Source organism: Myotis brandtii, unplaced genomic scaffold, assembly GCF_000412655.1.
Source record: "Myotis brandtii unplaced genomic scaffold, ASM41265v1 scaffold869, whole genome shotgun sequence".
Classification (NCBI taxonomy): Eukaryota; Metazoa; Chordata; class Mammalia; order Chiroptera; family Vespertilionidae; genus Myotis; species Myotis brandtii.
Genome location: NW_005371541.1, coordinates 1,107,174 through 1,128,574, shown reverse-complemented (window position 1 = coordinate 1,128,574; position 21,401 = coordinate 1,107,174). Strand labels below are relative to the sequence as shown.

The 21,401-nt window shown below is 41.9% G+C and overlaps 1 protein-coding gene and 1 long non-coding RNA gene across 7 annotated transcripts in view; one reads left to right on the top strand and one right to left on the bottom strand.

Annotated features, from left to right (window-relative positions):
- KCNIP4 (Kv channel interacting protein 4) overlaps window positions 1-21,401 on the bottom strand; it is a 968,730-nt gene that overhangs the window by 89,068 nt on the left and 858,261 nt on the right. Inside the window, exon 1 of one of the 6 annotated variants that reach the window (XM_014532266.1) lies at window positions 11,388-11,394. The exons of the other annotated variants lie outside the window; for them this stretch is intronic. The gene's annotated coding sequence lies outside the window, so the exon portion shown is untranslated. Of the gene's footprint in view, window positions 1-11,387; window positions 11,395-21,401 lie in introns of those variants that run through there. 6 annotated transcript variants of the gene reach the window in all.
- On the top strand, window positions 5,572-17,817 carry LOC106724535. Its single transcript, XR_001360354.1, has 3 exons — window positions 5,572-5,705; window positions 12,223-12,225; window positions 17,805-17,817. It is a non-coding gene; the product is annotated as an uncharacterized LOC106724535 (long non-coding RNA).

Genomic DNA, 21,401 nt, shown 5'->3' with positions numbered 1-21,401 from the left:
AGGCGGGGAACGTTGGAGTCCGCCGTCACTGGAGCAAGCAAGCCTCCCTGTTCGCTTCAGTGCATGGCTGCCAGCCGCCATCTTGGCTGACAGTTAATTTGCATAAGGATATGCTGATTAGCCAATGGGAAGGGTAGTGGTCGTACGCTAATTACCATGTTTCTCTTTTATTAGTGTAGATATAATATAATTCTGCCTTTCACTAACAAGTATACCTACTTACTGTCCTGTCTCACTGAAGTAGAGTTCAGGGCCAGAACTCTCACTTAGCAGGAAAATGAAGGTCAGGGGAAGTCTGATCTTCACATGCCCTCATCACTGCCCTCAAGGAGTTTATGAAAGACCAATAATGGCGACAAAACAAATACTTGGAATAGTTATGCTTGTCAAAATGAAAAAGGGGATGTGAAAGCAAATATTTGTTTTGTACTTTTCATATCAAAATAATTTATTTTGCAACAGTGATCTGGAAAAGCTGCAGAATAGTGATTGATAGATAAGAATAAGAAGAGGGACATGAAAAAATGGCAAGACCAAGAGTAACTCTGAGCTGACAAGGATAAAATTGATGAGAATTTTGGTGGTTTGCCTCTAAAGCAGAGGTTCTCAACCTTCTGGCCCTTTCAATACAGTTCCTCATGTTGTGACCCAACCATAAAATTATTTTCGTTGCTACTTCATAACTGTAATGTTGCTACCGTTATGAATCATAATGTAAATATCTGATATGCAGGATGGTCTTAGGCGACCCCTGTGAAAGGGTCATTCGACCACCAAAGGGGTCTCGACCCACAGGTTGAGAACCTCAGCAAAGGATGTGGAAAGAAGGTAGCCAGTGAAAGGCAGCTAGGCATTAACAGCTTGACCTCAGGCCGGGCTTTATGAGGCAAGTAAAAAATGCCAGAATGGGCTCCTTCAGTTTTCTCCGTTGTTCATCGGCGCGAATAAGTTGATTCCACTCCACGGGTGCTGAGCAGAGAGAATGAAGGAAGAGGTACTCCCTACGACTGCTGTGAATCCAATGACTTGAGCTGCCTGGTAGTTATTGTCATTTCCAGTGGAGAAATAAGTTCCACAGAACAGATCTAATGCAAACAAACAATAACAAATAGAAAGACTCTGGCTTTCTTGAAAAATGCCCTGGTATAAGCTCCTTATGAACCATTTACAGTGTAATTTCCTCAGCTTAAAATATTCCTCTGTCCTTTTCTCACCTGGTGAAATGTGTGTATCCTTTATGACCGATTGTAATATTCCTGCCTCCTCTCTAAAGCCTTCTCGATCGCTCCAGCATGCAGACTGGTGACTCCCTGGTCAGAGGTCTACACTCTACCTCTCTCTCATCCAGCACGTAAAGCAAAACATTGTGATCTGCTTGTGTTTGTCTTCTCTATTGTGAGTTCCTGGAAGACAGGAGTAATGTCTTACAGATCTGAACATCCTCTGGACTTGATATAGAGTCTCATATCCCATCGTGGCTCAAGCATTATCTGGTGAATGAATGAATGAGTCAATAAACAAATGATACTGCTGCCAAAGTTTCCATGCCTCTGGAGCCCCTGGAGCCTTAGCTGCCCTCCAGAAAATGATTTCTCAGACTGAGGTTTGTGGGCCACTGGTGGCCGGCCCTTAAATGCCTTCTTTGGAATCACTGTGTTGACTGTGCATTGTTCTGAGAAACACAGCAAGGCAGAAGTAGAGGAAATTTTAATCAGATTTTCTGAGTAGCCTTTGAATCATAGCATAACCTCCTCTAGACCTAATGCCCTTTCCACTAGAAAGAAACAAAACAGCGCATTAACTTTTTGGCCTTTGTAACCACACAGCAGTCTGAACCACACACCCAACACAGTTGCTTCCCCAGCTGTCGCAGACGTGTATATGCCAAGACTGAGATGAGAGTCCTGGGGCCAGGGGGTCAATGTAATTGAGTTAAGTGTGTGTGATAGGATGAGCAGCACATGCAATATTCAAAGCAGCACATGCAGTATTCAAGCAGCACACTTGAAGTGCCTGCCTGCAGGCTCTCTTGTTTTCCCAGCTCACTGGTACCTTACTTCTTAATGACTCCTGCCTGCCAGAGGGCTGCTTCTATTTCCAGGAGGCTGACAGGCTCTAAACACACACCTGGAGTCATCAGCAATCACCAGCTTATGATAAATTAAAAATGCAACACCATCTAACCCAATCCAAACTCTGATTCCTGGAGGCAAGCTCTGTGCAGAGCATAGTGTGATTCTGCTGCAAAATACATGATGTGACTCAGCCACCACTGAAAAGCATGCATTTGGGGGGGATTTTAATACAGTGCTTAGCATTTATTGAGCTCCTATTAGATGTCAGGAGACGGGCTCTATTGATATTATTGTACTCCTTGCAGTAACTCCAAGATGAGCTATCATTGTCTATTCTTTACACATGTGAGTACTGAGTCTCATAGAAGTGAAAAAAAAAAAGAGGGGCGAGATGTCACATAGGAGAAAAAAGAGAGAAAAGATTTACATCCAAGTCTGTAATGACAAAACATGTTCCTTCTCGATGAGAGAGAAACATCAATCAGCTGCCTCCTGCACACCCCTTACTGGGGATATGTCCGCAACCAAGGTACATGCCCTTGATTGGAATCGAACCCGGGACCCTTCAGTCCGCAGGCCGACGCTCTATCCACTGAGCCAAACCGGTTAGGGCACCACTTGCTCTCTTAACAATGATAAAATTAATGACAACCTCTCTCTCTTCCTGCATTGTCAAATGTCTCAGAGAAGTTGACTTTCTCCACTGGGTTCATTTCCTACTTCCGGCTTTCTCTTTAATCTAGTGCTGTCTGATTTCTGGCCCTTCTGTGGATTGAATTGTGTTGTTGTATAATTTGTAGGTTGAAGGTCTAAACCCCCAATATGACTATATTGAAGATATGGCCTTTAAGGTGGTCAAGTTAAATGAGGGCATAAGGATGGGACCCTAAACCAATGCAACTGGTGTCTTTATAAAGATGAGAGAAAGAGAAAGAGAGAGACCTGGGATACACATGCATAGGGAAAAGCGCGAAGACACAGCAAGAAGGCAGCCATCTGCAAGCCCCTGGGAGAGGTCTCAGGAAAAGAAACCTGTGGGCTCCTTGATTTTGGACTTCATGTCCCAGAACCATGAGAAAATAACCTTCTCTTGGTTAAGCCACCAGTCTATGGCATTTGGTTCTGGCAGCCTGAGCAAACTCGGACCTGGATTCAAATGACACAATAAGAATAAAAGCAGGTCTTGTTATTCACCAAGTTTGCCCAGTGAGTGCTGGGCAACTTGTTAGTCAATCATATTATTTATTCTTTACCATGGCCATTAAAGAAGTGATTGTCATCCCCAATCTACAGATGAGGCTTGGGGATTCTAAGTGGCTTGCTCAAGGTCAGGTGGCTGGTTAGTAATGAAGCAGACAAGGACTCTAATCTTTCTAAGCACTTGACTGAGATTGTTAATAAAAACCACCATCCTATAGAGAGCTTTTGTTCCAAGCCTGGCTGTATATTATCTCATTCTGATACTGACAAAAATTCTGTGAGGTATTTGTTATTGCCCTTATTTTACAAAGAATAAACTGGGACTCAATGAACTTGAACAACTTACTCAAGGTCACACAGCTAGTAAGTGACAGAGCTGGGATTTAATCCCTGTTTTGTTTTGTTTTTTGACACCAAAAATTGTGAGTTTAGTCAACATGCTATTTGAGGGAGAAACAGTTATATATATTTTGGTCTAAAAGCCTGGGGAATAAAAGAATTGAAATCACAAACCAGGTGGCCACTGAACCCCAACTCCTCAGGGGAAACATGCCAGCCACCTTGATCACCATGATGGTGGTCGATGATGTGCTGATCAGAAAAAGTAGAATAAGGCGTGGAAGTGATGAAATCTCAGAACTGGAAAGAACATGAAAGGTTGTTTGCTCTTCCTCATTTTATCACTGAGAAATGTTAAGTTCCAGGAGGCTGAGGGGTTTGTTTGGAATGAAAACCAGCACCATGTGGGACTCTGGCCTCTTGAATCATCTCCAGGCCTCGGTTAACACATACCTCGCTGCGTTGCTAATTCCAGTGCTGCCTTTGCATCCTGAGATAATCTGAATACAAATAGTATTTTAATTCATGCATCTTCTAAGGTATTTCATTTTAATCAGACAATAAATTCCCAAACCCAGACCCCTTGAGCTTCCTGGCTGTCTCCTTTTGTTCTTTGCACCTGATTTAAGTCTCTATGTCTGAGTCAACAGTTCTCTTAGGCCATGACACAGTTGGGCTAGAAATTGGAATTCAAATCACTTGGGAACAACATAATGAGTTTTAAAAATAGTAATCTTTCTCCCCTTTCTCACAACTTTTCTTAAAATACAGTAGAATCTTATTACAGCCCAACTCATAATTATGTGTACTTGTCTCTATCCGAGGTCAAGCCATACCCTCCAGAACACAACTACAGAACATCTTTCTTTATAAACAAACATGAATGTGAGGCCTGTGGTCCTAATACACATGTTTATAAGCAAGGCCTGTAATGCTGAAATAAAACCATTTTATGAAAAAAAATCAGATTTTTAAAATGAAAGTGGTTCAGTACACAGATTAGGCACACAGAATCGAGTCCTTGCCTTATCATGTCATAACACTGTGAGGCCATTGCCTCAATGGCTTCTCCTAGGATCTGACATACTACTGGCTCCACTGGTCCAACAGCATCTAAAAGCGCTCAATAAAAACCGTGAAACAAATGCATAACTACTTGAAGCACCCCAACCAGGCCACCTTGTATCTATAAGGAGGTCCATTTCTCAATAAAACATGACCCTTCTTAAAAAAAAATCTATCCATTTTTCATTATAAAAAGATTATAGGTAGTATAACTTTAAAATTCTATTTGAGCTAAAATTGATTTGTCTGAGCCAAAGATTCAGCCAGCTTGACTTATATTGCTTTATCTCATTTATAAAAAATCCCTCTGAGTCTTTACTTCTACTGTTGACCCTTTCTTAAATTGCTTTAATAGTGACTTGATCAGAATGACAATAACGTCATGATGAGAACAACTACCTTCTAATGATATGTTACATGTTATTATTTAGAAGTGGGGTCTAGTGGCAGGTATCAGAGAAGAGTTTGACGAATTTCACTCCAGACTTTAGCTTCATACTAAACAATACTGTAGGATTCTTGATTACAGCACTGGAAACTACTCCTGAGAAATCTATATATATAAAGAGGTAATATGCTAATTGGTCCTAATGGTGTCCCAGTCACGACCGTTCAATAGGCTGTGTGTGCACAGGAGCTGGTGGGCAGGGATGGGGGCAGGGACTTGTGCCACTGGGACATGAAGCTGCCGCCGGGGGCAGCCCCCCAAGTGGAGGCGCGCGCAGGCCCACCGCGCTGCCCGGCCTGGAGGGGGGCTTCAGGACGGGCTGCGGCGCCCCCCACCTCCATGCATGAATTTCATGCATCAGGACTCTAGTCCTATATAATAAAAGGGTAATATGCAAATAGACCCAATGATAGAACGACCGATTGCTATGATGCACACTGACCACCAGGGGGCAGATGCTCAATGCAGGAGCTGCCTCCTGATGGTCAGTGTGCTCCCTCAGGGGAGCGCCTCTCAACCACAAGCTGGGCTCATGGCTGGCGAGCACAGCAGCAGTGGCAGGAGCCTCTCCCGCCTCCGTGGCAGCACTAAGGATGTCTGACTGCGGATGTCGTGCACCGGCCTCTAGTTCTGAAATAAGAATATGCTTAATGTTCAGTCTGACACATCAGGACAAAGATGAAGTTGCCTGGAGGAAGATTTCCAAAGCAATTTTACATCATATGCAATTTTTCCCCTCCCTTTCTTTCTACATCAAAATCTTGTACAGCCATATACTCAGAATGTCCCATTCCTTAGTCCCACCCCCAGCGATGCTCAAATGGTTTGGCATTATAATCAATTGAGGAAAGAGATTTTTGAGGGTTAAGGAATTTGCTCAAGTGTGCACAGCTATACAGCTGATAAGTGGGGGAGCTGGGATTGGACACAAACATGTCTTTCCTCTTCCTGTTCTTATATTTGACTTCTCTGGATGGAGAGTTTAGACCTGGGCCAGGCTCTGGCAGCAACTCTTTTTTTTAAAATATAATATGTTTTTATTGATTATAGACAGAGGAAGGGAGAGGGAGAGAGGTATAGAAACATCAATGATGAGAGAGAATCGCTGAGCCATGCTGGCCAGCATGGAAGCAACTCTCTAAACTCTGCCAACTTCAAATGTTTTACTCTCAACTCTTCTTGTCTTCACAACCATTCACCTATCCACCCACCAGGAGCTATTTTCAGCCACATGGAAGGTGTACGAGTAGTTAACTCCAAGATGTTGGTGCACAGGTCATGAGTAGAAAGCAACCCATCCATCAAAACACTGTGGAGTCCTACAACTTCCCAGACCACCCAGACCAATTGGAACCCCTCCAATTTCTGTCACTCAAACATGTGTTTCTTCAACTCTGACCCTAAAAATCTGTCAGGACCAAAAAAGCCCTTTATCATTGTACTTTATCCTAATTAATATTCATATATCACATGGAAAATGAAAAGTACTTTGAAAACAGCCAATTATTTTGAATGTGTTAGAGGTGTTTGTTGGCAATGACATTGCAATTTCTATTCCAGGAGAACCTATTATTTTACAATGTTGTGATTTAATTCAAACAGTTATAAAATATAACTACTCAGAAGAAAATTGCTCACAGCACATATGAATGCATTGTCTCTACCTTATTTAAAAACATTAATTACTATTTACACAGCTTAGATTTTAAAATATAATCACCTATTGGAATGCTTATTATTAGCATTATCCATATTATTATTACAAGCCATGAAGGGTCCCTTATAAAAGAGGTATTATTTTATAGGTGATAGGGTCCTACTTGCTTTTTGGTAAGTGAGGGAAATAAACATTATTTGCCAGTCATACACAGAGAGAAAATCTACAGTAAAAATGCTGGGGTGAGGGCAGGAGGAAACTAGAAATGTGATTGAACTTGCACACAGAGACAGACTAAAAAGATTGATATTCTAAGATATTCTTGTTGTCAGGAAAGGCAACAGCTGAGAGGAACTATGATCAAAGAGAAAAATTTAAAAAGTAGTGAAACATGAAGCGAGGTAAAGAAAGACAGCCTGTGATACTACACTAAAGGAACAATGCCCTAACAGTAGAGCTTCTCTTGAATTTTGATAGACTTTCTCCTGTTTGTCCTAAAAATGTAATAATATCAGCAAACCACTCTTCATAGCATTTGATCTTTGTAAGCATTTTACATACATTAGCTCATAAAGTTCCCATGAGCACACTGTATTATGTTCTAAAGATGAAGACACTGGCACAGAGAGAGTAAGTAACTTGCCCACGGTCACACAGTACCACAGTCAGAGTCTAAAGTCTGGTTCCAGGGTTCACGGGCTTGTTCATGGCTGCAACCTCACCACCAAGATTAATGTCTCCTGTGTGGCAGGTATTGATAAAAATGTGTCCAAAGACTAAATGACTTGGGCTTGAGTTTCAGCTCTGCCACTTAGTAGCCTTATAATTTGGGACAAGTCACTTAAAACTGCAAATCTTTATTCTCCTCAGTTGTTAAATGGTGATAATGGCACCTGAATAATTCCGAAGATTAAATAGAATCCGTATGTAAAGGATTTTGCACAGTGAATGGTGCACCATCAGAATCCATACGCATGCTTTCTGCTATTATTACTGAGCTTTTGCCACCTCTGCTCACCTAAAGCATTGATTGACTTTACCCTGTCACTGAGCTCAATGCAACATGATTTTTATTACCTCCAGGAACACTCACTGGAGAATTTGCCCACCTCTAAGCAGATTCAGAGAACACAAAATGTACTGTGGAGTTGTTTTTCTACCTAAAGTCTCCAATGAAAATGTTTTGCTAAAAGGTGAATAAGGTTTCTTCTGTCAGTTATTCTCCAGAACTTGCTGTTTTGTTCTTTTTTTTTCCCTCTGAAACTTTATAAGCAAAGATGGGCCAGTGTTCCTTGAAAGGGCTTCTGCCCATCACGCTTGTAGTTCTAGATCCCCTGGCAAAAAAAGCAATTTGGAAGTAAGAAGGTTAAACTTTAACCCTGCAATCTAAGCAGATAACAGAGCAATTTTATAGACCTGGTGGGGTGTAAAATTGAGTCTGCTTAAAGTGTTAGGCTCCTATGTCAGTGCATAAAGGACACCAGCAGAAATTGGCCTTGCTCCTGTTAATGTTTAGCCCAAATATTACTCTTCAGGTCAATGCAAGTGGACAATAGGTATTTGTGACTCCTAATGGAAACTGCACAAGTGACCAATTATGAAATCATCTATAAAAGAGACAAAAAAACAGAGAAAGCTTTTTAAATCTAAACTTCTAGCCCTAGCTGGTTTGGCCTGAGGACTGAAGGGTCCCAGGTTCAATTCAGGTTGTGGGCTCGATCCCCAATAGGGGGCATGCAGAGGCAGCCAATCAATGATTATCTTGCATCATTGATGTTTCTATCTCTCTATCCCTCTCTCTTCCTCTCTGAAATCCATAAAAATATATTTTAAAAAACACAAACTAATCTTCATTATGAAAAATAAAGTAAAATAAATCTAAACCTCTATGTAGCTTTTTTTATAAGTAGTCATCACTCTATCCCTTTTGGACCAAATTAGCAATTAAAAAACATAGTGAAAAAAATCAAGTGGGAAGAAAAAAGATTTCATCACACAGGTAACCTGAACAAAAAAGGTACAACAACTGACAATAAAGCTTGCTTCTGGGAATGGCTTGTGTTCTTCAGACACTTTAAACCATGTCTAAAATCAAATGATCACCTCTTCTTAACTTTCATGGCCTTCTCTGTTCCTCATCTTGCTTAACGCACCAGCATCCCTCTGGTGGAATCACTTTGTAGGTTTTCTATCTTTCACTCAGCACCACCAATTGCTCCTCAGTGTTTACAGTTGCACCTTCACCATGCGTTTCAAGTCCTTCTTCTCCCTTCTATGCCCACCCCCTTAGATTGAGGCATTTGTCCTCTTCTCTAGACAGAAAAGTCTATGGTGAAGACCCAACAGAGTAATTGTGGCATTACACTGAGGTGAAACCCCTCCTTCGACACAGAGTTATTGTGAGGTCTTGGGTTAGTGATTTCATTTCATTGTTTAGTTCTCTCATTTAAGTGGAGATTTCATGATCTATTATTGTGTCATATTCTCATGCTGAGTTTCAGTTGGTTCCTTGATTCAGAAATCAATACCCAGCTGGCTTTTGCTGACAGCTTTGACACCCTGTTCATGTCTTGTATTAAACGTTACTCTTGGTTCTTTGCTAATCTTTTCTCTGACTTCAAGTTCACCGTCAACTCTTCTAAGGTAGGACTTGTGTCCAGCTCCCTTGACTCTTGGCTAACTCTAGCCATCTCAAAACCCAAACAAAAAGGGATACATTCCTCATTTTGAACCAGTAATCAAACTTCTGGGCATACATATATCCAAAGGAAATAACAGTATATCAAAATGATATCTGCACTCCTTTGCTCATTGCAGAAATATTCACAAACGCTAAGATATAGAAATAACCTAAGTGTCCATCAAGAGATGTATGGGATAAAGAAAACTTGGCATAGATATACAATGGAATGTTATTCAGCGATGAAAAAGAAGGAAATCTGGCTGTTTGTGGCAATAGCATGGAACTTGAGGGCATTATGCTAAGTTAAATAAGCCAGGCAGAGAAAGACAAATACTTTATATTACTTATATATGGAATATTCAAAAATAAAATAAAAAAGTCAAATTCATAGAAACAGAGAATGAAAAAGGGGTTGCCAAGGACTGGAGGTGGGTGGGAGGGGGAGGGAGGAAATAGGGCAAGACTGGACAAACTTTCAGCTATAAGATAAATAAGGTTTGAGGAGCTAATGTAGAACATGGTGACTGTATTTGATAACACTGTGTTGTATAATTGAAATTTTCTAAGATAGTAAAATTTAAATATCCTACCCCCCCCATAAAAAAACAACAACCTCACACTAAATAAATGTGAAGTGATGGATGTGTTAAGTAACTAAATGATGGAAATCCTTGCAGTTTGTTCAATGAGGGCTATAATTCCTGTGATGTGTTATTCTCCCAGAAGCTTTATGAGGATGATATAAGATAATCAAGAGAAATATCACTAAGTATCTTACAATTTTATATGTCAAATAACTCAATAAAGCTGAAATAGAAATAAATAAATACAAGTGTTGGATAATTCCCCATCACCTCAGCCTTTACTGCAGAGTAAGGTCCAAACTGATGTTGGCACCAAGGACCTACAAACTCTGGTCCCAGCGCAACTTTTCAGCCTTCTCCTCCCTACTTCTTATTCTTTTTGTCTTAAGCTTTTATCTTTTCAGGTACCTAGAATGTTCCTCCTGCTTTTTCTGCCTCCAGTGAAATGATTATTCTTTTCCAAAGAGCACTGCTGAAATATTCTCTCTTTGTGAAATGCACTGAGGATAGACTCAGTCTCACATCTGTGGCTATCGGAGTCATGATCATCATGGTATAGAACAGTGATTCCCAAAGTGGGCGCTACCGCCCCCTGGTGGGCACTGCAGCGATCCAGGGGGGCGGTGATGGCCACAGGTGCATTTGTTTTAACTTTTTTTGTATTACCTTTCTATTCTGAGTTCAATAAATAGTTTCATAATTTCAAACTTCAATGTTTCTAATTTACACCTTTCTTTACTATATTTTACGAAAAAGTTAGAAACATTAATACATATATCTTTCTGTTTAATTGCTATTAAAATTAAAAAAAATTAATTTCCAGGGGGCACTGAGTAATATTTTTTCTGGAAAGGGGGCGGTAGGCCAAATAAGTTTGGGAACCACTGGTATAGAATAACAGCAATGGCAGCCAACATTTAGGGACCACTTACTAGCCAGTCATTGTTGTAAACACTTCTAATGCTCATTTGAACTTCTGGGTGAACATATAATATTGGCTACTATTATTTCCACTGTACACAGAAGGCAATGGAAACTCAGGAAGGGTAAGAAACTTACCTGAGGTTTCTATAGCTAGTCACAGAACCGGGGTTTGGACCAAATAGGCTAATCCCAACATTATCGCTCTTAACTTTGTAACTCTTTACCTCTCTAGCATTGCCTCTCACAGCATTTTTCTTAAATTTGTTATATGCGAGTGATCTTTATATATATATGTCTGTTTATTTCAGTACCAGGTCAGCCTTCAGACGTCATGATCTATGTGTTCCCCTGTTCCAGGCACTATTACTTTTCACATAGTGCTCCATAAATGTCTTCTTTATCTACATGAAACCTACTAAACCTGCCAATAGGAAATGGCTGTCCTGGGGTTCCTGCCTCTGGCTTTCCTATACCAAGACTCACTCGTGATTTAATGCAGATTCCTGGTAGATACATGATAGACCAGGAACTAAAAAGAAAAGCCCATCTTCCTATTTGTCACTAAACAGCTATGCAACTTCGAACAAGCCACTTAATCTCTCCTTTTTTCAGTTTGTTAAATGAGGGCTATAATTCCTGTGATGTGTTATTCTCCCAGAAGCTTTATGAGGATGATATAAGATAATCAAGAGAAATCATTTTAAAACCTGTAACAGCCCATACAAAGGGAAGGGACAACTATTCTAATTATTACAACACGCAGTTTACAATAAGTGACAGGCTGGTTGGTATTAAAACGGGATTAAGTAGAGTTTCCAATTTTCCCACTTGCTGCCTTCCATGAGCAGTGAAGTACCAGGAACAAGGGAAATTAAATGCTAGCTTTGGAACATCCACTGCCCCAGCCAGAAATAACTAATGCCATCTCAATATTCCTGCAAGGTTAGATCTAGGAGATGAGGCACAGCCTGCACTTTTCATTTGTACATGATCAGACTGAAGTCAGAACACAATCTCTTTGGACAACATGGGCTTCGCAAGGGTGCCCTATGTTGAGTAGGTAGGTGGAAAATACTTTTTTTTTTTTTTTTGTAAAACTGACCAAAACACTGAATGTAACTACAGAACTGGTAAAAGTACACAGACTCTGCCCCTACCCTCACACCTCTTACTGATGAGGTGATTCAGGCAAGAGAATTAGCCTCTCATCCCTCAGTTGCCTATTTTGTAAAATGTGAATAATAAAGAGTGTGCATTTTATAGGACTATTTTTAGGATAAAATAAATTAAACTGTGCAAAGCACTTATTTATTTATTTATTTTTTGATGCAAGAGCATAAGAGTCTTTATTCGAGCTAGCTCGGCTCCCCCACCTTGTCGACGCAGCGACAGGAAGCAGAGAGAGCTATTTTTTTAAAATTTTTATTTATTTTTTAAAGATTTTTAAAATTGATTTTTTTTTTTTAGAGAGAAGGAGAGAGAGAGAAACATTGCTGTGAGAGCAGAACATCCATCAGCTACTTCCTGTATGTCTTCTATTGGGGATTGAGCCTGCCCTGACCATAAATCAAACCAGACGATGCCCAACCACTGAGCCACACTGGCCAGGGCATATGCAAAGCACTTAGATCTGTACTAGCCACATAGTAAGTGTTAGATGCTTATTAAATAAGTAAAAATAACATCTGAAAATTCTATTACAAAATTTTTTAGCTCATACAGATGATAAAGTTGAAGGACCTTGTTTCATACATGCAAATTAAGTTTATAAACCCTCGCAGGTTATGTTTCTGTTCCTCCAAAAAATTTCCTGACTATATGCCCAGGTCAGAGCTTTTAGCTAAAGTCACTAAGGAGTTAGCATGAGATTAATTAATTGTCAGAAGGCTAAATATTTTTTAAAAAAACTTCCTGGAGGTTACTGTTGTATTTTTAATTGGCAGCATGTTGGCAGTTCAAGTGATTTTTTTGAAAATAAATCCAACAGCCACATGCTGATGTCTTCTCAGCCAAGAGAGGCATCTAAAACTTTCATGATCAATAAGCTGCCAGGAAACAAAACACTGAAATGTTATGCTGGGTTTGACACCAAAAACCTGAAGTAGAGTTAGGAAATTATGTTTTGCAATTATACAAGGCAATATGATGATGGTGGCTTATGGGTTATGAGTGGTCTAGCTTTATAATAACCTTGTTGCATTTGCTCTTCTGTGTCTGCTCAAATCAACAACAAAAACCCCTGGAATAAGGCTTTAATTTGGAGAATCAAGTATTTTGATTGAATGAGGGCACTGAGATGCTACTGGGTAAATCCTATATAATAAAAGCCTAATATGCTAAGTGTCCAGTCGATCAGTCAGCCGTTCAACCAATCAAAGTGTAGTATGCTAATGATATGCTAAGGCCGTTCAACTGCACGCTATGACATGCACTGACCAGCAGGGGGCAGATGCTCTGACCATTAGGTTACCTTGCTGCTGGGGTCCAGCCAATTGGGACTGAGCAAGATGGGCTGGACACACCCTGGAGCCCTCCTGCTGTCCCTTCTCGGCTGGCCAACTTACTGCATCTCTCCCTGGCCCTGATCGTGCACCGGTGGGGTCCCTTGGCCTGGCCTGTATCCTCTCGCAATCTGGGACCCCTTGGGGATGTCGGAGAGCTGGTCTTGGCCCGATCCCACAGGCCAGGCTGAGGGACCCCACTGGTGCATGAATTCATGTACCGGGCCTCTAGTGTTATTATAAAGCGCGCGCACACACACACACACACACACACACACACACACACAATCAACTATTTATTATTTTTTTTGGCATTTATTCCTTACCATTATCTAGTAAGTAACCTTTGGTCACCATCATGTCCTTTGGATAAATAGGGAAAGAACTGGGCATGGAGAAAAAAGGTGAATTACTCAGTTAGTGAATGTGGAGATATAGCCACAGATTTGACAGTGCTTATTTTTAAAGAAAAAGCGTTTGTGCTCACATAGAGAAGAGTAGCTAGGAATTTCTTGATTCTAAGCCATTCATGAAATAGCTAAATTCCTTAATCCTATATCTACTCAAAGTCAATATATTTGTGTGAGCCAGCTGTCAGCCTCCAAGATGTCATGGAATTGGGAACAAATCTTACAAGAAGAGCAGTGTGACTGGCTCTGAGAATTGTCACTGGTCCTGTAGATCCCCAACTTCTGGTTCATAAGACAACAGAATGTGAGGCGATCTCTATGGGTGTAACCTATACTCCTATTCATTGGGTTTGGCCAATGGGAAACACCAACAGAAGATCAAGAAGGAGGACAATAAAGAGTCTGTGGTATTGATTCTTTGGGATCCCTCCTTGGTGGCATGGAGTTGATAGTAGCTGTATTCCTCTTCCAAAGGCCAGAGTCCCTGTTGGGGAGACGTCTGTGATGGTTATAGCTATAGCTATGGTTTTCTTCATCTTCTGGTAAGCAACAGTCTAGAAATGATAACATTCACTCCAGCCAGTTACAAATAATCCCTTCATTAATTTATCCTCCATTGCCCCATCTAAGTGGACCTTGTGTTTCCTGCCTGGACCCTGACTGGTAGTAAATCATAGAATTTCAGTTTTGAAAAGTACTGGACTTGGAGTTCAGTTTCTCATCCTAGATTTTTTTATTATTTTATTTTGAGAATCAAAATCTGGGGACAGTGAAATCAGGAAGGGCTTAGGATAAAAGGAACAACAGGAGAGACTAGGTGTGGCTGCTTTGGGTCACTGGTAGTCAGAGAAAAGGGGGCCTTGGAGACAGGCTCAGGGTGTTAGCCTAGGAGGAATTGCCACTGCCCATTGCTCCCCTGGTTGCAAGCCTTGTGGGGTCCCTTAGAGTTTAGGAGTTGTGTGCTTGTGAGGGAGGAAGAGCCTAGATTTTTTTTTAATAGCTCTGTGATTTTGAGCAAATTATTTCCCTTCTCTGGGTATCTATTTTCTCATATATAAAATAGGCTATCCTATATAATAAAAGCCTAATATGCAAATTGTCCCCTCGGGTGGGCGGTTGTTTGACCAGCAGACTGGGAGTTTGACTGCTTGCTCTGATGTGCACTGACCACCAGGGGGTGGCATGGAACATGGCGGGAGTCGGTGATGCACTGCAACCTCTTGCCAGCTACCTGGGGGCAGGGGTAATAGGGATGGAGATGCGGTGAGAATGCAGGGTGTCCACCGAGCTTGCTTTCACTCCCCTTGTTACCTTCCCCCAGGATGTCAGGGCTCGCATGCCAAGGAAGCCCCTGCAAGAAGCCCGTCCCGCACCCACGCTGCATCTTCCGGGTGAGCCAGGCTGCAACTGTTGAGACCACAGGGGCTGGTTGGGCTCCCTGCAGGAGCTGGTCTGCAAGGCCGGCCAGGAGAGAGTGTGCTGCCGTGTGGCACCACTGGGAGGCCCAGAGGCCCACGCTGCACCCCAGCCTGTGGTGTCTGTCCATCCGCTCTTACTGCATCTCTGTGTGGGGACTTGGGTGCTGTGAATCAGGCAGAGGGGGGTGGAGGGGGGTGCGTGGGGACCCAGGGGCCCAGGTGCTGCCCAGGTCCAGAGGTCAGCTGGGACCTTCCCTTCCACGCCAGACACTTGCACTTGCGCTTCAATTGCTGGCCAGGTCTAGGGACCATACCTGTGCATGAATTTTGTGCACCGGGCCTCTAGTATTCTTTATAATAGGCTATTATTATTGTTGTTGCTACACTAGGTATGATACTCATAGCATGTAAAATATGATGACTTTTTGCTTAGAACAGTGGTTCTCAACCTGTGGGTCACGACCCCTTTGGGGGTCGAATGACCCTTTCACAGGGGTCGCCTAAATACATCCTGCATATCAGATATTTACATTACGATTCATAACAGTAGCAAAATTACAGTTATGAAGTAGTAATGAAAATAATTTTATGGTTGGGGGTCACCACAACATGAGGAACTGTATTAAAGGGTCGCAGCATTAGGAAGGTTGAGAACCACTGGCTTAGAAGTATCTAATCCAATAGATCTTTCTATGTGGCAACCCCATGAAACTGGCCTCTCTTTTGGAAATTTTTCAATAAGGATTATTCTATTGATGTGACAGTCCCATATCTTGCAGCTTTTCAATAAGAGTATCTGTATCATAAGACTAAGGGGGCTTGTATGTGTTTTATTCCAATTTCTAGTTGTGTAATTCTGCACAAATTGTTGCAGTATCTTGAGGCCAAAGTTGCCTCAAGTGTGAAATGGATGTAAGCCTTACTTTCCTTGAGGCAGAGGGCCAAACCTATGCTTTTCCACAATCCTTCCCAATGTGAAGATCTGTGATTCACATTATGAAAAAGAGCTACAATTAGATGTCCAAAGGTGTATGTTGAGTAGATAAATATAGGATTAAGGATTTTAACTAGTTATTTCAGGAATGGTTTTATTATCAAGAAATCCCTAGCTACTCTACTCTGTGTGAGCACACATACTTTTTCTTTAAAATATAAATGTTAATCCATGTTAAGGCTATAACTCCTCACGGATAACTGAATAATTCACATTATCTTCCCATACTCCAGCTCAGCCTGATAAAATGGTGCAGACAGCAGGCTCTGTTGTCAGAATCCCTGCTCTGATCATGGGAAAGTTGTCTGACTGGTCTGTGCCTCAGTTTTCTGAGCTGTTGTGTGGGGAAGACAATATGCCTTCCTCAGGAGGGAGCATCAACTTAACCGAGTCAATACTTGTCATATATTCATACTCATGCTGTCTCATGGGCCAAGTGCTTTGCAGAAATGATCTTGTTCAGACCCCACAACAACCCATTTTTCTGATGATCACAGTGGCCCTTCCTTCTGCACTCTGAATAAACTATGTGACTTTCCTCCTTAGGAACTTGTCACTTGCTGTTTCCTCTTCCTTGGAACTCCCTCTCCAGACCCTCACATCACTGACCTCCTCTTGTTTTAGGGTCTCAAATAGTCAAATACAATTTACAATAACTATACAATGTAATATTATGTTTGCCATTGAAAATGACTTTACAAATTCTTTAATAACAAGGCTAATATTGATAAAAGTATCCTATCTAATAAAAGACAAAAAGGGTAATTAACCGTACCTCTGCTATGCTTCCCATTGGCTAATCAGCGAGATATGCAAATTAACTGCCAACAAAGATGGCGGCCGGCAGCCACGCAGCTGAAGCAAGCAGGAGGTTTGCTTGCTCCAGTGATGGAGGAAGCCAAGGTTTCCCGCCTGCCGTGGCCTGGCTCTGAGCTCCGAAAGCAACAGCTCCAAAAGCAACAAAGTTTCAATTATAGAAGGTAAATAAATCCCAGAAAAAAAGGAGAGGCTGGGAGCTTCAGTCGCAGGCCAGCCTGAAAACAGCCCTCAGCCCCTCACCCAGACTGGCCAGGCACCCCAGTGGAGACCCCCACCCCGACAGGGCTGTGATCAGCTGAAAACAGCCATCAACCCCTCACCCAGGCTGGCCAGGCACCCAAGCGGGACCCCCACCCTAATCCGGGATACGCTTCAGGGCAAACCAGCCGGCCCCCACCCATGCACCAGGCCTCTATCCTATATAGTAAAAGGGTAATATGCAAACTGCCCCTAACAGCAGAAAGACTGGGAATGACTGGTCACTATGACACACACTGACCACCAGGGGGCAGACGCTCAATGCAGGAGCTGCCCTCTGGTGGTCAGTGAGCTCCCACATGGGGTAGCTCTGCTCAGCCACAAGCCAGGCTGATGGCTGCCAGCACAGCGGGGGTGGGAGCCTCTCCTGCCGCCTCAGCAGCACTAAGGGTTTCCAACTGCAGCTTAGGTCTGCTCCCCGCTGGCAAGTGGACATCCCCCGAGGGCGGCCAGGCTGCCAGAGGGATGTCTGATTGCCAGCTTAGGCCCAATCCCCCAGGAAGCAGGCCTAAGCCAGCAGGCGGCCATCCCCTGAGGGGTCCCAGACTGTGAGAGGACACAGGCCGGGCTGAGGGACCCCCCGCCCCCGAGTGCACAAATTTTTGTGCACCGAGCCTCTAGTGCAATGTAATAAAGGATAAAAACTAGGTATAGCTTGGCCAGCATGGCTCAGTGATTGAGCATTGACCTATGAACCAGGAGGTCATGGTTTGATTCCTGTTCAAGGCATATGCCTGGGTTGCAGGCTGTATCCCCAGTGTGAGGCATGCGGGAGGCAGTCGATCAATGATTCCCTCTCATCATTGATGTTTCTATCTCTCTCTACTTTTCCCTTCCTCTATGAAATCATAAAAATATATTAAAAAAACCCCAAACTTGGTATAGATGATATCTCATTGATACACACACAATAAAAAAAGATGTCCATACTTATTTCTTGATACTTCAAGGGAGAGGGGTATAGCAGGACTACGAATGTGTTGTGTGCTGTGAGTGTGGTGTGTATGTGTGTGTGTGTGTGACTTCTCATCTATTTTGCACTTTCCAAATTTCCTGCCATGAACTTGAGTAACTGTTGTAAATAAACCGTTCACCTTCCCATACCCCAAGGGGAAGGAGGAGGATCAGGAAGAGAAGAAAACTATTCTGTGGAAGAAAGTGTTGACACTGAAGAGTTCTCTCAAGGGCAGGAGTGCGGTAGAAGTGAAAGGGAAGGCTTATTTGAGTTCACTGTGAGGAAGGATGCCCCTTAAAGCTGGCTGTCACGAATGGGTGGCTTTCTGAAGAAGCTGGGCTGCTCCCTGGTGAAGCAGGAGTCTGTCTGGGAACTGGATATGGCTACAAGTCTTTCCTATGCTCTCTCCAAACTCTCAGGTTCTTGATTGTGGGAATCTAAGTGCTCCATAGTTTAGGGGAGTGTAGGCTTTTCTGCAGGAAATGTTTTGTTGTTGTTGTTGTTGTTGTTATTTGCATAATATTGATAAATCTCACATTTCCTGCCAAGAGGAATGAAAGTTCTTTTTTTCAATCTGCCTTCCTGGAATAAGAAAATGAAATTTAGGGTGAGTATTGGCCCTGTATGGAACTCACTTTCAGCCCCTAGCTTTGAAGCTGCATGGGATCTGGTTTAGAATATTTCCTCAGCCCCCCTGCAGGTCATTCAAGCCTGGAACTAGCCCAGTCAGGCCTCCCCTCCCCTAGGGTTCTCTGTGTGTGGTCCAGCAGGCAGACCTGTGGGCCCCTGCTTTTCCTCCTGGAGGCCCTGGGTCCTCGGCCACTCCGGTACCACCTGCCTTGTGCCTCGTGTTATCATATCATCTTTTGAGTTTGTGTCCAACCGCTTAGGGCCCAGATCATAAATAGGGATCTAATGAAATCACTATTTAAAGTAACATAACAATGGAATTCATGTCTTCTCTTTTCCAAGTAACTTACTTCCACATGCTGGGGTTTTAATGGGTAGCTAATGGGGAAAGTGGTGGCTACTGAAGGCAGGAGTTTTATATCTGCAGACCATTTGGAGTTCACACATTGGCGGCCATGTCTAGTGTTGATTCACTATCAGCCAGTTTCATGAACTCCCATTTTTATAAAAATAGTTTTTGGAGTCCTTCTGCTCATTTTTTTTTTTTGGTATCTTTTTTTTCAAGAACTGTTCTGACATCTTCCTCATATCTGCTTGGAAATTGTAGTGTACCCACTTATTTGTGTACTTTACCAAATATTGGAACAAGAGGCATGCCCAAGAGGACTGGGCGATTTTGCTCTTCCCTAAGTAAATATAGCAATCCATTTGAAAGTTACATTTCACCTGCCTGCTTTGTACAAATGACCATATTTTTGGTAAATATCTGTTCCATTGACAATTTTGACTCCAGCTTGAAAGGATAAAAGCAATGGCTCTCACAGCCCACATTTGCTGACAAATTGTGGCAATAAAAAGATCTGCAGCTTCAGTATCATGCAGGAATAGGTTTTGGAGTAATTCTTCATGATGGCCTTCTGGGTTGTTGATGACATGTCATGTTTTGTTTTTGAGATGGTGTGCATGTGTTCAATGAAGGAAAAAAGTCAAAGCAATGTTTCTCAACCACAGTTCTATTTTTTTTTTTTTTGTCCATTTAGTTATTACTCATAAAAGTAATTTTGTCCTGTCCCCTCTCTCCACAGAATGTCCTAGTAGGACAGATCTTTTTCAAAGCTGTTTTATGTACTGTTCTCTCTCCTAGCACAAGGACAGGACCTGGCATATAATAAATATATGTTGAATGACTAAGTGAATTAATTAAATTTTAGTATTATGAAATATTACAGCTGGAGGCTAAGACCAACAGTAGTGCATATTAATATGTGATATTCAGCAGGGCTGAAAATCAGCATAATATTGCCCTGCTGTTAGCCAAATGGCTCAAGGCAATTCCCTAACCTGATAATCCTTTTACTGTTTACCAAACTTTACCTTTGATATGCCTGTTTGCATTCCTAAAGGGCAAATGTGTATTCAAGTGAATAAAAAGCAGACAGGACTGAGTTTTGAGGGAGCTTCTCCACTAGAGGGAAGTTTTCTGCCTGGCCCCCCATGCCTTCTAAATTCATATTTCTTGTCTAGTGTATTCATTTGTGCACAGTCCCTTCTTCAGATCCTGAACCCTAGCCACAAATGGATGTGACATTCACATATTACCTTTGGTCAGTGCCACTGAAATGATTTACCATTCTATTCTGGGACTTTTGATTGGAATGTATTGGGTTGTTTGAAGTACTTTACATATTTTCTCCATTTTTGTTGTGGAGATTAGTGAAATTTCAGGGCATTTACATTTTCAAATCATGAATTGAGTCCATCAGTTCCTACAACACGGTGTGGGAGTATATAAAGAGAGTAGGCAAAGACATGGGTTATTCTCATTTTTAGGTTTTTCTTTTCAAATCTTTTCCTTATTTTGCCTTAAAGATAATGATTAGCAAGTGAAAACAGAATCTTGCAAGTAAATCTTTCAAATGACAAAAGTAAAATTTAATGGATTTTTTTAACCTTAGATAGAGAATAAAATAAATATCATTGTAAGAGTTAACTGGATTGAAATTTCAATATTCAAACCAGAAATTTAGAATGTTTCTCCTAGCTTCTTAGTGATTTGTTTTCTCACTGGGGAAGAACAACACCTCTGTGTGTCTGACTCCCACTGTTCTTTGATGCTTGAAAAAAAAATGTGTTGAAAGAATGTTTGTATACATAGAATATTTGTAAATGTTCATATGTACAGCATTTTTAAATTTTATTTTAACTTTATTAATCCTCACCCAAGGATATTTTTCCATTGATTTTTAGGGAGAGTGAAAGAGAGGGAAAGAGAGAGAGAAACACCGATGTGAGAGAAACACACTGCTTGGTTACCTCCTGACCAGGGCCTGGGCTTGGGAGGAGCCTGCAACCAAGGTACATGCCCTTGGCCAAAATCAAATCTGGGACCCTTTGATACTCAGGCTGACACTCTATTCACTGAGCCAAACCAGCTAGAGCTG